We start from the raw sequence: 23,181 nt of genomic DNA on the forward strand, positions 1-23,181 counted from the left end.
TACCCGAAATTTTGTGTGGGAGGTACCCGAAGGAGTGAACCAATAGAGTCCATATTGGAACCTCATCTATGTCTGGAAGAAATTTCACGATGTGTAAAGTATGGACCAAATTGGTTACTGTCTTTAATAGTTATCGTTTGCACAATTTTTCCGAACATTCTCGAACTTTTGTGGGGGAGGTACCTGAAGGAGTGGACTGCTATGGCCCATCTTCGAACTTAAACTAAGTTTGGACAAAATATTACAAGGACCAAATTTTGGACCAAATCGGTTCATCCGTTCGAGAGTTATCGTGCGCACCAGTCGGACAGACGGACGGACATTTCTAACCTACTACCTTCTTACCTCAATTCTACCACGTATCACCAATTATAATTTTTAGTACCGTATAGTGTTTTTCGTACGCTTATTGTTCCAATTTCCAATCCAACCTATTCATCTCAACCCTAAACACAAACAACAACTATCCGAGACTATACTTTCACCTAATATCTAATTTAGTACCATTAGTACCCTACCTCTTTATCTAAATATTGTAATACAGTAGTTTTCGCTTACCTGCAAATTTAAAAATTGTAGACATTTTGGTGCACGTAAGCCAAAAATACAGTTATCTTAAATAAATTTAATAAAAAATAGCATATAGCAAGAAAATTAAATTGGACAGCTAAGGCCAAAACGCTGCTAAAACTAATGCAGCTAATTGAAAACTACTGTAACAGCTCTATCGGCGATAACGATCCTAATACAAAAGTTCAGAATACCAGCCTATATTTACACTAGCTACCAAATATGAATAGGAATTTCCAAAATTTCCTTGCATGCAGGTTTGATTTCTAGGCCAGGCAACCTCCAATTTTCAATGGTATACAGTGGCCAAATTTCCCAAAAACCTGGTCAAGAATAAAGAAACATACATATATAAATTTACTTAGAAACATTGTGGCGTTTTTTGGGATAGCGTTTGCATTTTTTTTTTCAAAATAGTTTGGCTTAACCCATTGTTGTTGTTTTAATATTTTAAAACAACTAGTTTATTAGTGGAAAAGATTTGGCATTGTTCGCCATGGGGTAAGGCAGGGAATACTATAGTTTCGATTCTCGCCACAGAATCTCATCAGTTCCCTTGTTTTTTTGTTTGTGGATATTTTCCACCGAAGTTATTTTTCAATAACTTCTTCAACAAAAAACTTTTTATACCCAAACATCAATCGTCAGCTCGAAGTATAAAGGTAAGCAAAGAAAAAAGTTCAATGAGAAGTTTTTCCTTGGCAACCTCACACAACTCCGACGAAAGTGTCTGCGAAAACAATTCAAACCTTTTCCATTAGTATGTGTCGTCGAATTTCGACGAATGCACACACACCAAAATTTGGTTGGTCTGCTTTACAGCAAAAACAACACACGGCGTGCCAGTGTCTTCAATTAGAAACATAGTGGCGTTTTTTTTGGGATAGCGTTTGCAATTTTTTTTTTCAAAATAGTCTGGCTTAATCCCATTGTTGTTGTTTTAATATTTTAAAACAACTAGTTTATTAGTGGAAAAGATTTGGCATTGTTCGCCAAGGGGTAATGGCAGGGAATACTATAGTTTCGAAAGAAAAGAATGTAATCTTGATTTTTTTTGTATTAATTTCTATCATTTGAATAAAATAAATAATAATTGATTGAATAAAATAAATAAATAAATAATATTTAGTTAAAACTAAGGCAGCATCACTACCATCGTCATTGGGTGTAAATATTGCACTGATGTTTTCTTCTCTATTGCGATATTTGTATATTCCTTGTTTTGCCTATTAAGGTTCTGTAGCTTTGAGCGCTGTTGTCTACGACAGTTTTAAAGTTCATACGTCCCTGATTTGCACCAATGTTTTGACATGTAATTTTCACCAATGCTTTGGCATGCCATTTCCACCAATGCTTTGTAATGTCATTTTCACCAAAACTTGGCAATGACATTATCATTACGGCGAGAGTTTTAACAACGTTGGTTGTGATTTCGAGTCTCCGACAACATCAAGCCTATTGGAAATAATAAATCTTATATATATAGAAAAATGTGTAAAAATAACACAAAATTCATTTCTATTGGATCGATGGAATGGGTTTAAATGTGGATGAAAAAATCGGATCTTTCACGACTTCCTTTGCATAAGTTCAAATGCTGATTAAAATATCGGATCTTCCACGACTTCCTTTGCATTGTTTCAAATGCTAATGAAAAGATCGGATCTTTCACGACTTCGTTTGAACCAATGCCATGAAATCACTTCATCGCATGGAACCCCTTCCTTCAAATTTTGCTGGGATCATATATAGGATTGTAGAACTCGTGATTATGAATTATTTGATATATGTGTCGTGATTGTAGCCTACACAGCTTCACAGAAATATGTATCTAAATACGCAAATTTTGTGCGAACAATTTTCTAAAAATCATATTTTTAAAGCACTTTTTACATTTGTCATTCGATTTACTCGTACTTGATTGCAAATTTTAGATTTTTAAGTTGCGGATCTAATAAATCATTGCTCGTGAAAATCTATCAACTAAAACGCGAGATACGAGAATTTCCAAGGTAGTATCGCGGATTCTTTTCTTCTTTTTGCAGAAACAAAGATTTAAAAACTTCCCTGATAAGGGATCTACATTAATTTTATCCCTAAAAATAGTGTGTGATGCTATATCTACGGTTCTTGATTGATCGCCTTGAAATAGATGTATATCGATGTGGAGTTTTATGGTGACACTCAAACCGGATGCGGAAAAAATGGTATGCACTATGCGCAAATTAGCGATGTTTTATAGGTTTTTTGATGATAAGATGCAGCCGATGCTACATATTAGCGTCCAAATTATACACTCCGGTTCATCTGAATAGAACCAATATTTGCCTACAAATGCCGTTATATCTGACGATAGGAGTGGAATTGTAAATTAAATTTTTGTGGACATGTAGAACATATAGTAGCCGACATTTTCAATACCTAACATGTTTCACATATGCGTTATAACGGTACTTTTTTCTCGCTTTAAGAAAAAAATGCCAAAATATTAGCATGTTTTAATGGTTCACCAGGATAGAGCCAACCTATGAATTTGCCCAATTTTCCTTTGTGGCAAAGTTTTACAAAAAAAAATATTTATAATTATAAATATAGGCCGTGAGTGTTCATTGCCAACAAATATTGTGAAAAAAATTGTATTAGGGTCTGGAAATTTGTTGAAAATCGATGCTTAGAGCTCCAATAAATATTCTTATAAAGGAATCGGTAGAAACAATTTATAAAGTAAAAATTTTATGCTGAATTATGTTCAAAATTTTTATGCTGTTATGTCGGCTTGGCCGACAGAGATACACCCTCAGCCTGTGTATATTAAAACAATTTTTTCCCAAAAAACGTATGTATTTAGAGAGTTTTAAAAATTTTGAACGTATGAACGGACAAAAATGTTGATTAGATTAAAGAGCAGACGTTTTGCGGAGGAAATACTTAAAGGAATGGATCGACATTTACCATTATGGAAGTCGATCTCCAGCCACTACATATGGTGCCATAGGAGGTGTTTTACTTGCTTCGGGTTGTCTGCTTAAGAAGTGTGGTTTTGCCCCTGAAAAAACTTTTACCATCATAATTGAGGCAGCGAATGCAAGTTGCTTCAACAAAAATAAAAGTGATTCGATAGCAGGTCTTAAAGTGAATTTATCCGAAATTTTGTTTGGGAGGTACTGGATGAAGTGGACAAATATAGTCCATATTTGAACCTGATCTATATCTGGTAGATATATTTGGATGTGTAAAGTATGGATCAATTCGGCCACTCCCTTCAAAAGTTACCGTACGCACAATTTTTCGAACATTTTTGAAATTTTGTGGGGAGGTACCTGAAGGAGTGGACCGATATGGCTTATCTTCGACATTAAACTATGTTTGGACAAAATATTACTAAGGCCAAATTTTGGACCCAATCAGCAGATCCGTTGGAGAGTTATCTTACGCTCCACCCACCTCACACGGTGGCATAGGGGTTTTGTGAAACTTTCAGGCTATTTTCTCAGGAAGTTTGGACTTGCCCCTGATGAAACTTGTACCGTCGTGTGGGGGGCAGTAAATACAAGTTGCTAAAACAAAAATCAAAGCGATTCGAGAGCAGGTCCTAAACTGAACTTATACGAACTTTTGTGTGTGAGGTACCCGAAGCAGTAGACCTATTGAGTCCATATTGGAACCTTATCTAAGTCTGGTACATATTTCACGATGGGCAAAGTATGAACCAAATCGGGTACCCCCTTCAAGAGTTATCGTGCGCACAAATTTTCCGAACATTTTCGAACTTTAGTGGGGGAGGTACCGGAAGGAGTGGACCGATATAGCCTATCTTCGAACTTAAACTAATTTTGGGAAAAATATTACGAAAGCCAAAATTTGAACCTAATCGGTTCATCCGTTCGAGAGTTATCGTGCGCTCCAACCAGCAGGACAGACAGACAGACAGACCGACAGACGGACGGACATGGCTAGATCGACTCCAAATTGTCTGAAACACATTTCGTCCAAACATACTTGGGGTCTAAAACCATTATTTCGATGAGGCACATTTTCATGGTATCAAAGTGTATATGAGGAAAAGTCAAAATTTTTTAGTTTCCATAAAGCCAAGGTTTGCACTATTATAATACACGAACTGTTGTAGTTTACCAGTAACTATGACTATTGCTGGATTAATTTAGATGTTTTTGTACAAAGCTCAAAAATTTAGCAAAAAAAAATTTAATTTACGTGGTAGTTACGACCGCGTAAAGGAAAAAACATAGGTAAAAACACGTTGAAGCTAAACCGGTTTTTTACATTGCTATTCGATTTCTGATTAAACCATTCAAATGACGGACATCTGTCCAAAATAAAAGTAGGAGAATACAAAATGAAGATTACACTTCTAATGTATCACTTTCCAAAATTTCCACTGCATCCACCTTTTATGGATGCTGACATTTTGAAGCCGGATTTCAGGTGTTTTTTGTATTTTTTATGTAACTGGGACGCGCATTCGGATATTTCGAATAACCAATTATAGGATTAAAGAACTCGCGATTTCGCATTATCTGATATGTATATTGAGTATGTAGCCCACACAACAGCAGAGTAATCACTGCCAAAGGCCAAAATTTAGTGCGATATTTTTTCTAAAAAACCTATTTTTTGGGTACAGTATTTACAATATCGTTTTGAGTGTGCTGGTACCCCGCGATATTTTAGTTTTTCGACGATCCGGATCATATGAATCACAGATCGTAAAAATCCATCTACTAGAACGGCGGAAATGGCTACTGCAAAAATTGAAAAATTTGCGAAAAATGTTTTTCAAAATATCGCTGACTTGTTCGCGTTTTATGTGGATCGTTTCCATTTCAATGAAGAAAGTGAATCATCACTCGCGTTTGTGCGAAAACAGCGGTTTGAAAAATTTAGTGGCATGGGAGCTGTATTCGATTTATCCAAAAAATACTGTGTAATGCTACATCCACGGTTCTTGGTGGATTTTATTGAAATATGTTTAGATCGATGTATTTTTTCACGGTTGATAGTGAAATCGGATGCGCATAAAAAGTGTATGCACTTTATGCAAAATATAAGCTTTATACAGTTTGTTGCACACTAAACTGCAGACGATGCTACATCTTAGCGGCCAAAGTAAATCCTGGCAAATGTGTACAAATTAAAAGAGAAGAATTCGCTGTATTGGTAAACCGCATGCGCATCAAGTGATTTTGAGGATTTCGCGATTTACACGCATTTCAAAATGAACATTACCCTATACAATTTTATTTCAAGATTATACCACATTTAAAGGAACCCAACATTTATTTGTAAGATATCCATATCTTCTGCTAGATGTTAGCGTGTGATTAGTGATTAGGTTAAAAAATGTGATTTATTGAGTGAAATTTAACTAAAATCGAAGAAAAATTCCGACCTATTTTTTCACATTTTGTTCAACTAACTCACAAAATAAATTTTAATGAATATGTATTTTCTCTTACAAAAATTTTATAAATTTCCTCAATATATTTTTTGTTTTTGCTATAATATGCAAACCGCTAAACGGTTTTGTATAGTTTTGGTTTCATTTGAATCTTCGCGATGTTTAGATTACGTACATATTTTTTATATATTTTTCAGATGCATAAACAGCTTGAATTTTATTAGAACAAGTTGTATACTACCAATTGTATTGAATGCTTTCCTAATTTCCGCGAAAATGTACAACTTTTTCACTAAAGTTATGGGACCTCAGTAAACATATAGTATGTAGGGAGCCCCTAATTAAGAGAGTTTCTCAATATAATGATTAGAGTCTTTTAAAGATTTTTTTCTTTTTATCAGAATTGAAACCGTCATAACTTTTGCGCGCAACAACCAAAATTAGTATCTCGAACAGATTTAAGAATGGGATTTTATTTCCAATCTATGTACCAAAAATCTTTCATGTAGCTTATAAAAAAATTTTTAATTTTTTTTTTATGGAAAACTAAAAAATTTTGTCTTTTCTTCATATACCCTCCTTAGCCTAAAGGCAGAGGGTATAATTACAAAAAAGTCACATTTGATAGGTTTATAAGTACGAAGCTGAGGAAATATGGTAAAGATAACTCAAAATTCTACCTTTCCAATCCAAAAATTGGTATTTTATCTCAGGAAAGTGAATGCAAATCGATCGGTTCCGCTCAGTTTCGTTGGCTGTGGACACCAACAGGTCTAAAAAATAAAAAAAATCCCACCGCCAAGCGCTCCATGTATTGAAAATATCGGCTACTATATGCTCTACATGCCCACAAAAATATAATTTACAATTCCACTCCTATCGTCAGATATAACGGCATTTGTAGGCAAATATTGGTTGGTTCTATTCAGATGAACCGGAGTGTATTTCGAAAAATATATACAAATTAAAAGATATGGTCTTGCTGTACATGAAAATCACATGCGGACAAAGTGATTTTGATAATTACTCGATTTACACATATTTTAAAAATGCATATAAATTAAAACGGTTTATTGGTACTCTATTTCCGTTTAAGGAGACTAATGATTTATCTCAACAACCCGATAATTTTCCTCAATGGGAAACCTTCTATGTGAATGTACATAAAGCAAAATCGCCACATTTTCTTAAAAGTTTCAAGAAAAATAAAAGAAGTACTTCTATAGATTATTTCCAATATTTTCAACTCCAGACCATTTTTTCAAACCAAAATTTATTTTTTGCTATAGCATCCAAACTATTATCCCGATCTCTATAATTTTGGTCTCATTTGATTCCCCGTGAAGTTTTTATTTAAAACTATTTTTTTGTAATTTTTGACGCATAAATGGCCATATATTTTGAAAAAAGGTCGGACATTTAAAATTTTGTAATTTTTTTATAAATTTCACGAATACTCAGTGAAATTTTACAAATATTATGCAATCTACTCACTGACGTCGCTTCGTGATTGCTTTTAAGTGTGACAACTGTGCTCATTAAAATAACACTGTGCTACAAAAGTTGACTAATTTTGCAGGGATTATGATGCATATATTGAGTTTTGTGGGAGTCCATGGAAGACGAAAATACCTTTGGTTTCTTTGGGTCACTTCGATTTTTGATTTTATAACGATAAATGTAGTGATTTTTGTTGATTCAGATTGTCGGAATATAGTATAGGGTCACTTCCTGTCGTTTATGTATAATTTAGAATTTTGATATATTCTCGGATCTAAGTAAAATTTTATGGCGAATTAATTTCTAGAACATTTTGATCTGATACGATCACATTTTATAGATTTTTTTAATGATTTTTTGCCAAATTAACCTTAAGGATGCCTTAAATACCCTTTTAATGATCTGAACGAGGGTTAATTTTTTAAGAAAAATATTCCTTGCATTGTCGTCAGTAAAGTTGCCAAAAGACACTATATACCTAAAGTGCAGGGATTCCAAGGAATCTTAACACAAATATTAAAAAAAAAACGTAGAAATGGTGGAAGGTTTCCACTCAATTTTAATTTCGTTGTTTTTAGCAAAATTGATACTGATATTTCCTTGGTAGGTAATGCAAATAGAGATTTCATTTCTTAGTGACTTACAGTGAAATTTAGTGGAGAACATTTTTATCCTTGACATCATTCTTCCCAAATAATGGTTTGTGGGACAAGGGACCAAAAAGACCACTTTAATGAAAAATGAAATCGGCGACCCAAAAAACATAAGTACCCAACGTTCGGAGTTGGGAACATACCCCTCAGTGTGATGTTGGCGACATTAAGACACGCCGTTCGAACTCGGCGTTAAACTGTAGGTCCCATATCATTGAGCTAATATGAATCGGGGCTGTTGCTTCTGGCTCAAAAGCCCTTCTTTCTGTGGTTGCAGATCTACCTGTCCTGCGGCTGTCTTGTGGGTTCCATTCTAAAATTACCTGCAAGGTGTTCACGTGCTTAACACACGATCTGTGCGGTAGGAAACGCGCCTGTTCTCTGCTTAATAACTGTTCCAATGTTTACAAATGCGCTTGGCCATTGTATGCGATATTACTTCCGCTACTGCATTCAATAGCGGTATACCTCTCCAGTTCCTGCATTCTGAAAGGTTGCCTTTATAGGTAAATTGATTATAATACCTTCATTGATTATACATTTATTATAGGTACTTGCCCAAAAGCTCTGAATTACCGACAGTATAATCTGCGTATTAGCTGTTAGTTTGACAGTTTTCGAAGAGACTTAAGAGGTTCTATAATCTCGTTCTGGTTTGAAATAACACAAATTCAGATTTCCTAAAAATGTTCTTTACAAAGCAGCCATCTAGTGGACATTGTCTGAGACTGGAGCGGAATTCAACGATTTGACATTACATCTCGCATTCACGACCACGCCCGCCTGTAGGCCTTTCTTGCTTGTTTTTGCATATCTTATCGTGATCAATAGACAGCGGACTTTTTTGCAACCCTTATTTTTGGTCCGATTCATGTAAAATTTCGGGACTAGGCATATTTCTGGCTTCTGATTCAATTTCAATCGAAACATATGACATATGCAAAATGCATAAATTGTTGCATATGCAAAATTTATGCATTTTACAAACAAATATTTCAATAATAGGTACAAAAATGTTTGTGTGTACAATTTTCCTGTTTAAAATTCTTTTCAGACAAGTCATTAAAATAGAGAAATGTATAACCACATCCTAAACCTTCAAAATACCGAAAATCGGGAGGTATCGTTCTATGGGGCTATATGAAGGCCTGAACCTAAACCGACGAATTTTAGGTGTAAAGTTTTATACCCCCAAGGAAGACTTAATACCAAATTTCAGCCATTGAGGCCACAACCTTCAAAATAACAGAAATCCGGAGGTACCGTTCTATGGGGGCTATATGAAGACGTGGACCTATACCGACAATTTTCAGGTGGAAAGTTGTATATACCCAAGGAAGACTTAATACCAAATTTCAGCCATTTCGGAGGGATATTGAGGCCACAACCTTAAAAATACCAGAAATCTGGATGTACCGTTCTATGAGAGCTATATGAAGACGTGGACCTATACCGACAAATTTCCGGTGGAAAGTTGTATACCCCCTAAGAAGACTTAGTACCAAATTTCAGCCATTTCGGAGAGATATTGAGTTTCTGTCTAATCGGATTTTCTGTACAACCATCCTAACCATATATGCATTTGCATAGGATACCGCTGCCTAGTGATCAAGCAGTTATATTGAAAACAAATTTCATTTTTTGAAAATATGAAAACCACTGAATAAAAATTTTGAATTCAATACATTTCCGTTAGCAATTAATTATAAGGATTTATTAATGCATAAATATAGATACATACATATATGCATGCGTATACATTGACAGCATCGCTTTTAAAAGAAAATTACATTGCAATTGTTTGTCGCCGGTAATTGGCACGAGTTCGTCTACTTTTAGAATTCGAAGAATTTTCACTTATTTGACGAATAGTTTCAATTTAATTGTTCATCAAATGAAAACAAAATATTCATGAACCTATAATAAGAATATATACATATATGTATATTCTTACATCTACAAATTGAATACAGTGTATTCCGAGTAATTGATTTTTATCGAGGAACTGTTCTCACACTAATTAAGTTTAGTGGAATGTTCTTTTAGTTGCTACGATTTACTTCCCAACTCAAAAACTCATTTCATATAATCACAAATCTACATGTGCTATTAGACTCTTATTAATATGATTAACCCTATTTCCTCTAAGCGGAATTCGTATATTACACTTATAAAGAAATATCAACAAGTATGTGCGCACATACACATTTACATACGTATGCAAAGGGGCTAATGTTTGCAATATACAAAATTCCCACATTTTTGGCTATTTTCCAAAAAAAATAATTCGCAATAAACATACGACTGATACATACATATAGAAATATGTACATATAAGTGTGTCCCACCTTTTCAATATGTACTATTAAAACATAGTATACCGGTCGTGTGCTCTTCAATAGATACCTTTGCAAAAACCCTTTAATTATCTTACCCTTTAATGGTTAATTTCTGTCATTGTGTTGTTTGCTAAGGAATTTTTTCTGCGAATGTTGGGCACTGACTGGCAGACTCATTCATTCGTTTTTATTTGTCATTCATATACAATTTATATATGTACATATTAGCGGGATAAATTTCGCATTGCTTACCACAGGGTAAGACATGGAAAACTATAATTTTGGATCTCGCCACAAATCCTCTTTTCTTTATGATTACAATTGTTTTGCTCAAACAACCAGTTTGATTCGTTCATAAATGTGTATGCTTTACAAACTACACATGAGTGAGGTATCCCGGGTTCGAATACCGCCGGATGGGGGAACAATTCTTTCAAAGTGGGCTTCGAATGAAATCCATTCGAAGCCCCCTGACATTATACATACAAGAGTAAAACCCAAAATATGAATGACATGAGATTGCGCCACCCAGAGTTAAAGAACAACACTAAATAAGCAAGGTCCCAACCCCAGCACAAAGGGACGTAATACATAGACTAAACATAGAGGAAGCAGCATTTGGATGACTGCAAGGTGTAAGAAAAAACTCACATGCTTCCAGGAAAGCCAAGTATCGAAGGTTGTGTTAAATCGATTGGGAAAATTATAGAATGAGACAAGAAGAAATCTATCTTAAAACATTTTTATCTAAATATGTCTTAAAAAATATGAAATTATACTTCAAGATGATTTGTTTATTTTTTGTTAATTTCCATATGTTACTGAACTAAATGCGGTGGTTGTGTGGGTTGTGGGGAGAGAGGAAAACAAAATTTTTCTTTAAACAAAAACACTTTCGGTGTTTATTTCATTAGGTTGATTATTTCCCATGAAATATATGAATGATGGTTCAGCTTCATTTGACATTTTCTTCCAGATGTGACTATAACTGAATGTTTTCTTGGATAGTGTCGTTGTAGTTTCTTTCGATTCCAGCGAAGAATCAAATTTAGGGCGATCGCAAATTTTATTCACCAAGGTGCCCAACTTTGTCGTAATTTTCCTCTGCTCTAGGACGGCATTTGCGTCCGCACGCTTCCACTCTTCTTCCACAAAATAATTTGCTCCTCCTATAAGTAAAATCTCGGTATGTATATTCCAAAATATCCACCTCTGGTACTCAACTGATGGTACATTTTGCTTAAAAAGAAATCTTGTTTAATTTCGCCTTCTTCCTTTGTCATATGGTTTAGTTCGGCTAGCCTTAAATTAAATGCATATATCAGGAATCTTATCCGTTCGTCCTCGAAACGAAACGGAAATTTTCCTTCTTCGGCCTTTCTAATCGTGTCTGGCATTTTGTTAAGGTTTTTGTTGTTTAAGTAGTCAATATAGTTGTGCTTAGTTGTTGATTGTTATTGTTGATTTTTGTTGTTGAGAAAGGATTTTAATGCACTATGTAACAATTTTACTCATAGTTTACTATAAAAAATTTCATTCATTTTTTTAGTTGTTACAACAACGAAATAAACTGTAATAACTTTTCAATCGATAAAAGTTCCTATACAGAAAGACATACAGAAGCAACCAAACGTAGGAAATGGAGATGGATCGGCCAGGACAGGATGGCTCTTGAATAGAATCCCCAATGATTAGGAAATTGGGGTCGACAAATGAACACCTGGCGACGAACAACAACCCAAGAACAAAGACAAAATAACCTTAGTAAGAAAGATGCAAAATGAGAGACTAATACCATAGACAAATTAATGTATAGTCAATGAAAGCTTTCATTTAATTGTCTAAAACAAATATATTTTGAGGCTAATCATCTCACTCGAGCTAAAGTGGGACTAGTGAAATTGCTCGTCTTCGGAAACAACTTATTTGTTTTCCCACCATACCAGTTGCTGATATTTTTGGAATGTTTGACACAAGTTTCGAAAACGATAACATTTTTGAACGTTTGGCAAATGTTTTTTCTTGCGCTTTTCTTTTGTTTGCCAAAAGTTCGAAAACAATATCATTTTTGAACATTTGGTGAATGTTTTTTCTTTACAAGAAAAATTGTTTCGAGAAACATTTTTTACTTTGTCACGGTCCACACTAGCGTGAATTTCATTAAAAAATTTCATGAAATTAGGTGTTCTTAAATCGAATTCCCCACTACAGCAATTTTATGATTTTACTCTTCTATGGAGGTCGATCTAGAGACGCACATTTTCATGCAATTTTTTCAATGAAATCACTCTAGTGTGGACCGGGACTTTGGAAATTTTTTTGTTTCAAAAAATAATTCTAAGTGATTCCCCTAATAATGGAAAAGTTGCTAAAAACGTGTTTCAGCAACATTTAGAAGAAAAATGATAGAGTACAAGGACAAACCTATTATAAAAAAATTAAAAAAAAAAAAACATTGTTCCACAACATCCCATACGGGACAAGGGAGACTTCTCTCATATCAATGAGTGCACCCCGATTCATATTTAGCTCAATGATATGGGACCTACTGTTTATCGCCGAATCCGAACGGCGTGTCCTAAGACACCACTTGTAGAGAAGTTTTTCGAGGCTGAAATACTCAGGAAATGTCGCCAACATTACTGAGGCGTATTTTGCCACCGTTGAAAAATGTTTGGTGTTGCCTGGCCAGGGAATCGAACCACCGACCTTCTGCGTGCAAGGCGGGCGTGCATACCATTGCACCACGGCGACACGGATAAAAAAATAAAAAAATGAAACAAAGACATAAATCAGACATATGTAAATATAACAAGATAGGACATTTCATTGTTATTATTCAGTGAATGTCTTTTGAATTTAACATAATAGGTCTGTTCGATATCCCAAAAGTTCGATATCCCAAAAGTACTTGCAAGAACTTGCAAATACTTTTTACTTGCGAAGTTATCGAACAGGCCTAATGTAATTTTACGATATGGTTAAATTACATTATGTTCTTTTATACGTTTTGTAAGTATTTAACCGAATTTAACAATCCAATTGACATTTAATTATGTTTTTATAGATCCTTGAATTCATACATTTCGCTTCTGACTTGAAATTTTCCTTCTTGATTGCGATTTTAAGTTACCAGCAACCTGTATTGTTTCTGTTAAGGGTAATATTTCTATACATTCTTTGATAAACATTTTTTGTTGCATGCATTTTGTCTATTCTTATTTCTTCTATGTCTTTGGGCACATCAATTGTTATTATGTTGTAACAAAAGACGATAACTTCATCTGTTGAAAAACAATTGACAATAGAGTCCAACACAGTGTTTCCAGTATTGGGGATTTTGAGGACATGGTGTAAAAAGTAAGGTGTTTGCATGAATTACAACAACTACCAATCTTACAATAACAACATTGTCAACGACAACAAATACATAAATATTACAAGATAAGACATTTCATTGTTATTACTCATCAGTGAATGGCTTTTGAATTTATCATAATGTAATTTTACGATATGGTTAAATAACACTATTTTCTTTTATACGTTTTGTATGTATTTAACCGAATTTAACGATCCAATTGGCATGGGATTCTTCTTGAATTGATCCTTCGCTTCTGATAAAGTAACTTGAAATTTTCCCTCCTTGATTGCGATTTTAAATTAAATTAAACAACAATGCAGTTTGTATCTGTTAAGGGTAATGTATATACATTGTTTCATAAACATTTTTTGTATCATGCATTAGGTGTGTCTTCCCAGCAAACCAATCGTAACGAAATCCGAACAAAATTCAGACGTTACGTCCGATATCTGATCCGAAATCGTAACGATATCTTAACGAAAGTTGTATGAAGTGGTTGACATAATTTCGGAACGAAATGTCCGAGCAAAATCGGATCGATTTCGGTCAGAATTCGGAAGAAAATCTTTGGGGAATTCAGAATGTGATTTTTTTCCTCCCAATTTTCGTACAGATTTCTAAACGATTTCGTAATAATGTCGTATGAAAATCTGAGGTACCTTCCGAATCTAAGTAAAGAATTCTGAACGATTTTGGAATAATGTCGTATGAATATCGAAGGAAAAATTCTTTCTCTGACGCCTCTTTTTTATTGATAAATTTTTCTTTGTTATGTTTTTTATTGGAAGATTGTTATTTCAAACGTATCTAATTATTTTTCACTGTTGTTATCATTTTGTAGTTATAGTAACGTATATGTTGAGTCTATTAGCACTAGATTGAATTATTATATGTTGCATTTATATTTAAAATATTTAAAAATTGTATATGCGAATTTTATAACCAACCAGTTTGTTTTTCGACAACAAACTAAAATGTTGCTTGTAAGATATATATGTACAAAAGGTGGTTGTTGTGCGAAGGGAAATTTGTTTCCGTCATATCGATCCGGATTCTTACCGAAATCGGAAGAAAAACATTAGCATATTCGAAGGGAAATTTACTTCCGACATTCTCTCCGAAATCGGAACGAAATCTTTACGAATTCGCCTACGAAAAATCGTATGGAAAACGGAAAGAAATCTGTACGATTTTGCTTCCGAAATTGTTCCGATGTGCCGTACATCCGACATTTGGTTTGCTGGGTTTTTACTTACTAAATGTTGCTGAAACATTTTTTTTCAGCAACTTTTTCTGCAACATTAGTAATAATTATTACAAATTATCACGTAAAAAGACACAGCTATTATGTCTGGTCTTATCTGTTCTATGTTTTTGATGACAATATTTGAATACTAGGATCGTTCAAAAATAGTTCATAAAAATTTACAGGAAATAATAGAAAGATTTATAATTTGACCTTAACTGGATTTAAATCTAGTCTAGACATAACGCGATACATTCTATACATTATATTTTTTTTATGCGGCACTGTGTAGAACAGAATAGAAATGAATTTATTAAATTTGGAATATTCTGGATAGGTCTGAATAAATTCTGTTTGTATCTTACGCCTTGTTTATTACGTCATGACTGTGGACATTTTTTGGAACTGGGGAAAGAAATTTTGAGATTTGGGAGTTGGGCATATTTGGGGATTTTACGGGGATTTTTGGACCATAGATCAAAATCATTTATAATGAGAATACACGAAACCTCGAATAAATGAAGCTCGTCTCTAGCTTTTCGACTTTACTAGTTTACCTCGAGAATGGCCTACTACTTGCATTCTGTTTGATCGAGCTGATTAATAAGATGTAGAGCAATTAATATGTATGTTAGTGAGACTAAGAGTCATGTGTGTATGTCGACTTCCCATGATGCTAGTCTGATTGTTTACTCCATTTTCAATAGCGAGTGGTTCGTTTTACAAATGAAAACAGAATGACGTGACATCACATTCCTCAGCGATTGTTAAATTTATCAGTAAGCCTTCTGATTGGCCCTAAATTTGTTTTTGAAAATGATTTTTTTAATATACATATGTATACTAATCCCACAAAAACATATGAAGATCGGATTATCCATTTTCGAGCTACAGTGGGCCCTACATTCCATAATGTAATTTTGAGAAAACCGCGTTTCAAACTTCGATGATACATACAAATCAGAATGAAATTTCTCTTTTTAACGCTCATATTTCAGCTAATTTTTGTCCGATCGACTCGAAATTTTTTAAACATATTTGTAAGTGACCATAACCCCAGAAAATCAATCGATTTTGATGTCCTTACCAAAATTTTCGGAGGAACATTTCTGTAGATTTTTTTCATGAAGAAAATCTGATCTTGTGTTTATTTTTAAATTCAAGAAGGACATGTAAGGAAGAGCTAAAAGCACAAAATAATCTACAAAGGATTATTCATTCCATTTATCTGAAAACATTTCATCGCAAAATGATGAAACAATATCGCCAAACAAAGATATAAAGCTACTTACTCAAGCATTATTGGGGGTCAATAAAAACTCTTTACGTCTTAACTCAGAAACTTCTGCTATGGGTCCTTTAGAGTTTGTATATATTCAATAGGCGCTTGCATTCCCAACATCAATTTTCTACCCCCAGACGTTGACTTCCATTTTATGTCAGTAAGATTTCCCATAGCGACCACAATGTCCTTCATAGGAGTCCAACAGGTCCTTTAATAGAAGATAAAGATGACATCTGACAAAAGACAAGATGAGAAGATCAATAGATTTTTGTGAGAAGACCAGTAGATCTTCTGACAGAAGACTTCTAGGACTTATATAAAAGACGTTAAATGTGCAATAATAATTCCATAGAACATTACTTTTGCTTGCAACAAAAATAAAGGACCAACTGGATCAAAAATATTCTGGACATGCAATTTGTAATTAAAATAGAGATGAAAAGACTAGACTTCAAAGGACAGTAAATATCGTTATGAATCGTTCTCTAAATTTGTATAATATACCGTTTGCTTATATGTTTTTAGCTATCTTTTAAAATAAATAAGGATGTTTTAAAAAAATGGTGTCCCGAATTTAATTTTATATTTTTATATTGTAGAAAAAATTGCTCGGTGTCGGAGTCGAGTTATTTTTTTCGACTCAGCAAAATTGCTCGACTCCGACTCCGAAACCCTGATTGTAATACCATTTTGTATACCCGCCACCATACTATGGGGGTATATTAAGTTTGTCATTCCGTTTGTAACTACTCAAAATAATAATTTTAGGCCCTACAATATAATTAGGCCCTATATATACTATATTGATCAGCGTGCAATTCTATATCGATATAGCCATGTCCGTCCGTCTGTGGAAATCACTCTAGCGTCCGAACGGATTGAAGTAGGTGGATGAAATTTTGCTAAAATCTATTGGTTGTTCATAGGACTTTTGATATTGAGAACGGGCTAGGTAGGTCCACGTTTTCGTATAGCCCCCATAAAAAGTGAAGCGTCGTCGTTTTAAGGAATTTTTGAGATATGTGTCCCATTTGACCACCGAATTGGTGGTAATTTGGTATTTTGTGCCTCCAGAGGCTAAAAAACATTTCTACCAAACTTTATTTATATAGGTCCACGTTTCGGTATAGCCCCCATATAACGGCCCATATATAGTACGCGTCACTTTAAGATATTTTGAATGTATAAGTCCCATTTGACCACAGAATCGGCTGTAATTTGGTATTTTGTGTTTCCAGAGGCTAAGAAACATTTCCACCGTAAAGGGTTTATATAGGTCCACGTCTTCATATAGCCCCAATAGAACGGTACATCCTGATTTTTCAGAATTTCGGAGGTTTTAGTCTCATTATCACAACGAAGTGGCTGAAATTTGGTATTTCGTCTTCTTTGAGTATAAAAACTTTCCACCAGAAATTTTTAGATATAGATCGACGTTTTGGTATAGCACCAATGGAACGGTACCTCCCGAATTTCGGTATTGTGAAGGTTAGCGACATTGTTTTACCGAACTTGCTGAAATTTGGTATTTAGTCTTCTTCATAAACGAAAGGAAACTAATTGTTCCTATTCACTTCAATACAGTTTGTGGCGGAGGGTATAAAAAGTTCGGCCCGGCCAAACTTAACGCCGTTGTTATTACTAAACTATTCTGACCGAGCAATTGTTATTACTAAACTATGCAAAAATATAAAGTTTAATAAAATATGAAATATTTCATGTAAAATTCAATATTTTCTTTGTCTTAATGTATTGCATATGTTGCATATTTTTGTGCATATTCAAAATATGCAGATATGCTAAAAAATAAAAAAAAAAAAATATGAGCCTATCAATGCATTCAGTTTTCTTCGAAACGAATTTTGGTCCAATCAAAATTTTCGTATCTTTATTAATAAAAAATATGCAAAATCCGATGTCTAATTACAACATAATGTTATCACCATATTGTTGCATAAAATTGTGTTGTACTTCACATATTTATATGTATTTAGTCAATGAATCAAAGCGATCTTTTACTGGAATACATTTGTTCAATAACATCTAGCAATTTTTCAAGGAACAAAGTTAAGTATTATTTGACAAATAGCATAGTAAAGATTGGACAAAATGCATGTGTACTTTAATTTTACTAAGTATTAAACCATACCCAGAGATCTCTGTGTATAAAAGAAACATTACGGATACATATATGTATGTTAACTGAAAATCGTTAACGGAAATATATATCTGAATTGAAGAAGTTATTCCTATTCCAAAATATATGTATGTATACCGGCTAAAAATCATTATATTTGGGAGCAGTATTCGAAAAATATTTAAATGCTGTTCTCTAACAAGTTGTTTTTTTATTAACAAAAACATTTAAATTTATGAGGTTTTGGGATGTTTTTGCAATTTTTCTGTTTCTGCTCTCGAACCAATTCGGTATACACACATACATATACATACCTGCACAAGAATCGAATAAAAATTATAAACATCAGTGAAATTCATATTTGTTTACTCCTTAATAAGTATATAAAAGAATTTCTGTAGATATATTCCCGCGTATAGGTACATACATACATACATATGTATGTATGTATGATTATGTACAAGTATGTAGGTATATTAATACAAATATGTATATGAATATTTATTTGTTTTTGCTCTATTGAATAGATTTTCTCAATGAATTTCTGTGGCCTGTGGGGTGATTCATATGAAAATAATTTTTGATTTCATTTCGAGGGAAATTCTTTGGAAAAATGTTTTTGAGTTCATCCATTGAATGCGTGACCGCTGTTAAAAGGCATTTTGTCAAAATATTTTTGAAGATGAATGGGGCATTTGTGTTATAACATTATTAACAAAAAACTGGAAAGTGATAAAAAATTAATTTATTCAAAAATTTCTCTTTCATTTCAGATCATTTAACAGGACATAATGTGAAACATTTCAAAATATTTTTTAACATGTAAGTATAATTGATACGTTTTTTTAATTGTTTATTTGAATTTTTGTGTGTTGCTAGGGGTTACTTCAAACGAAACAGTTGACGAGACCCCCCCCCCATGGTGCAGTGGTAAGAACGCTGAAGATCTGTGGTTTAATATCTGACCAGAACATCTAATTTTTCGGATGTGGAAGGCCATTTAGATATAAGACTAGATAATGCTAAAAGCGGCACGACTAGAGTTAAAGGCATGGGCAAAGAACAATCCTATGGGGAAACCCAGACTAGAACAAAACAATGGCACTGGTGCATTAATATAAGTAATGATTAAATTAAAAATAATTAAAAAAAAATTAAAGAAAAAATAAGAGTAACAAGTGAAAACGACTTAACTTTTTATACCCTCCGCAATTATTTATATTGAAAATTCCGGTATTTTAAAGCTTGTGGCTTTAATATACCAACGAAATGGCTGAAATTTGGTATTTAGTCCTTGTTGGGGGTATAAAACTGTCCACCTGAAATTTGTCGGCATAGGTCCACGTCTTTACATAGGCCCCATTGAACGATACCTCCCGATTTTCGGTATTTTGAAGGTTGTGACCTTTATATCCCACCGAAACGGCTGAAATTTGGTATTTAGTCTTCGATTTTAGGTATTTTCAAGGTTTTAGCCTCAATATCCCACCAAAATAGCTGAAATTTTGTGTTTAATCTTCGTTGGTGGGTAGAAAACCTCCACGCAGAAAATTTTCAGTATGAAGTGATTATCATCAGTTAAAATATTATTCTCGGCCCGGCCCAACTTAACGCTGTCCTTGCATGTTTTTATAACGTCCCCCATAGTATGAAGGGCATATTAAGTTTGCTATTCTGTTTGTAACACATAGAACTAATCATGTGCGAACCTATAAATTATGTATATTCTTGATCAGGATAAAATTCTAAAACGATCTAGCCATGTCCATCTGTCCGTCCGTCTGTTTTTAATCACTTTAGCGCCCACAATATTTGAGATAGAACGCTAAAATTTTGCACCCGAATGTCTTTTTTCCATAGGCAGGTTAATTTCGAAGATGGGCTATATATTTAAGGTACTTTGAGAATTTTAGCTACATTTTCCTTCCAAATTGGCTCCAATTTGGCACTTGGAATATCAAGAGATCAAAAAACTTCTGCACCAAGAATGGTGAAGATAGGTCCACGTTTTGGTATAGGTTCCATATAACGGTAGTTTGAGGCTATTAACTCAATTTTTGACCGAATTAACTGAAATTTGACATTTGAGGTTCCCAATGACCAAAAAGATTCTCTACTAAAAATTTACAAGATAGATCCACGTTCTGGTATAGCCCCCGTATAACGGTACCTCCCGATTTAAAGTATTTTGAGACTTTTAGCTACATTTTCTGACCGAGTTAGCTGAAATTTGACATTTGAGGTTCCAAATGACCAAAAAACTTCTCCACTAAAAATTGCCAATATAGGACCACGTTTTGGTATAGCCCCCATATAACGGTAACGCCCGATTTCAAGTATTTTGACGTTTTTAGTACAATTTCTGAGGAATATTGTTTTATGCTGTTAGTACAAAATGACATGAACAAAGGTCCCGATTATTTTATGATACAAATATAGGCTTGGGGAAACAAAAAATCTCCAAAACAATATAAAATCCAACCAATTTAGCGGATTAAAAAAATCAACATTTTTGTCTGAAAATTGGTAAAATTTTTAATATAGATAATATAGCGTTCTTCCTGGAAGGCACGTACCGCCAACGTATGACACATTTGGAAGAAGATTTCTTCATCTTGCCACTGATGCCAATTATGTTAATGTACGTGGTCAGATAACAGAGTTATACGCTAATATATACATAGAAACCCTATTCTAGGGCAACTTTAGTCAGCGACCCACCATTTATAGTCTGGCATTAGATGGCAGCTGAGATTAATACTGAATAATCTTAAACCCAAGACCTACTTTGGAAAATTATTCCCGAAGAGGGCACTGGTGGGCATCATGACTAAAACCTTAGGTCACATTGCCATGACATAGCTGTCAGAGTTGCCGGATGTTGTACCAAAATTTTGACATTCATTTTTATTTTGGCCAAGGCTCAATGGTCCCAAATCCAAATTTTCTGGCCAAAACTATTTCAACGTCCATTTTGTATTGAAATTAATTTTTATTTATAATAAACTAGCAGACCCCGGTCCGCGTTGCTGGCCCGTCGTAATGAGTTTTAATGACAACTTTTTATCGACTTTATGCTTGAAAATTCAAAAATAGGTATTTTCTTCTTCACTTCTTCGGTCTATTGTCAAACCGAGAAGGATTTTTTGTGTGTAACCTTTCTTACGGACTTTGTCGGATTTTTTCGCCAATTGCTTTATGCTTTTTAGGATTTATTATCGTCCATGTCCCTGTCTCTATCCTAAAGCGATCTAATTTTAAAGGTTAAAAAGTGGTTAAATCGAATTCTCCCGCTTTTTGAGACTTATATGTTTTAGCTTTTCATGCACTCATAAGTTTAGCAAATATAGCGATTATAAAATAATAGGCCCCGAAATTCGTTTACAAATATATAGCATTTTGGACCACGGGACATTCCTGAACATTTTTTGAATATTAGGTTCAGTAGTTTTGGAAAAATAATGTTTTGAAAATAGTGGGCGTGGTCATCGGTTTTCAAGATATAACATATAAAAAAAAGAAGTCCTGGTCCGGTATCTTGGCTCCAAATATGTACCTAGGGTGCACACAACTTCATTGCCTACCAAAATGTATGCTGAAACCGATATAATCATACATTTGGCTTATATAGCGTTTAACAGAAAGGCATGGGGAAGGTGCCCCACCTCTTCCGAAATTCATAATATATACATAACAACGGCAAACATTGAGCTTTTGTCGCAAATTTTATGGAAATCCCTTCAGTAGTATTAAAGTTATGACATATTAAAAAAAAAACAGGCGTGGTCGGGGATATAGGCCCTAAAGAGGTACCTAGATTGTAGATTAATCCGTAAATTTTTAATCCGATACATGCATAATTTTTGCAAATATAACGTTTTTTAAAAATATCACATAGGGAGGTACCCCGCTCCCTCTGGAATTCAATAAAGTATGTAACCTGTTTTCGGGGGGCGTGGTAAACTTTTCTTTCCAAAAAACCTAAGTTGGGTTATGACAGCATTTGATTTTTATTCATAAAGGTAAGGCGTTTTTTTTTTTTCAAATATGCCCCCTTCAAAATTCAAGAAAATATGCCCGTACATTCCCTGACATTTTGAGGAAAATCGGTTCAGTAGTTTTGTAGATGTAACATATTTTAAAAAGTGGGTGTGGTCAAGTCATTGGATCCTAAAAAAAGTGGGTAAGGTCTTCCGAAATAGATACATTCGTAATTATTGTAAATATAACATTTTTAAAAAAGTAGGGTATAGAGGAAGTACCCCGCCCCTTCCGAAATTCAACTGAATTTGTAGCCAATTTTAAGCGGGGGCCATCCTTGTACATTCCCTGGCAATTTCAGGAAAATCAGTTCAGTAGTTTTTGTAGAAATGATAAAAATTTAAAATTGAAAAAAGGGGGCGTACATTTTCTTTGCATAAAAAATATCGAAATCGGTCCAGCCATTCTCAACTGATGTCATGACCAACGAACGACATTTGATTTTTATTTTTAAAGATTTAAAAGTTTAGACAAATCGCGATTTCCTTGAAAATCCCTTCAGTAGTTTTGTAGATATAACCTAATTAGAAAGTGAGCGTGGTCGGATCTTAAGTCCCAAAATAAGTACGTACGGTTGGAGACACAATCGCCATTGACTCGCAAATAAATTCCGAAACCGATACATTCGTA

The 23,181-nt window shown here is 34.0% G+C and overlaps 1 protein-coding gene across 45 annotated transcripts in view; it reads left to right on the forward strand.

Moving 5' to 3' along the window:
- Window positions 1–23,181, forward strand: part of LOC141394483 (embryonic polarity protein dorsal-like) — a 108,607-nt gene that overhangs the window by 38,762 nt on the left and 46,664 nt on the right. For 35 of the 45 annotated variants that reach the window (XM_073968914.1, XM_073968900.1, XM_073968920.1 and 32 more), the window contains one exon: window positions 19,284–19,332. The gene's annotated coding sequence lies outside the window, so the exon portion shown is untranslated. Of the gene's footprint in view, window positions 1–19,283; window positions 19,333–19,389; window positions 19,441–23,181 lie in introns of all 45 variants that reach the window. The other 10 variants (XM_073968927.1, XM_073968924.1, XM_073968933.1 and 7 more) reach the window with 1 other exon arrangement.

Source organism: Musca autumnalis, unplaced genomic scaffold (genome assembly GCF_047663935.1).
Source record: "Musca autumnalis isolate F117 unplaced genomic scaffold, ASM4766393v1 scaffold_2, whole genome shotgun sequence".
Classification (NCBI taxonomy): domain Eukaryota; kingdom Metazoa; phylum Arthropoda; class Insecta; order Diptera; family Muscidae; genus Musca; species Musca autumnalis.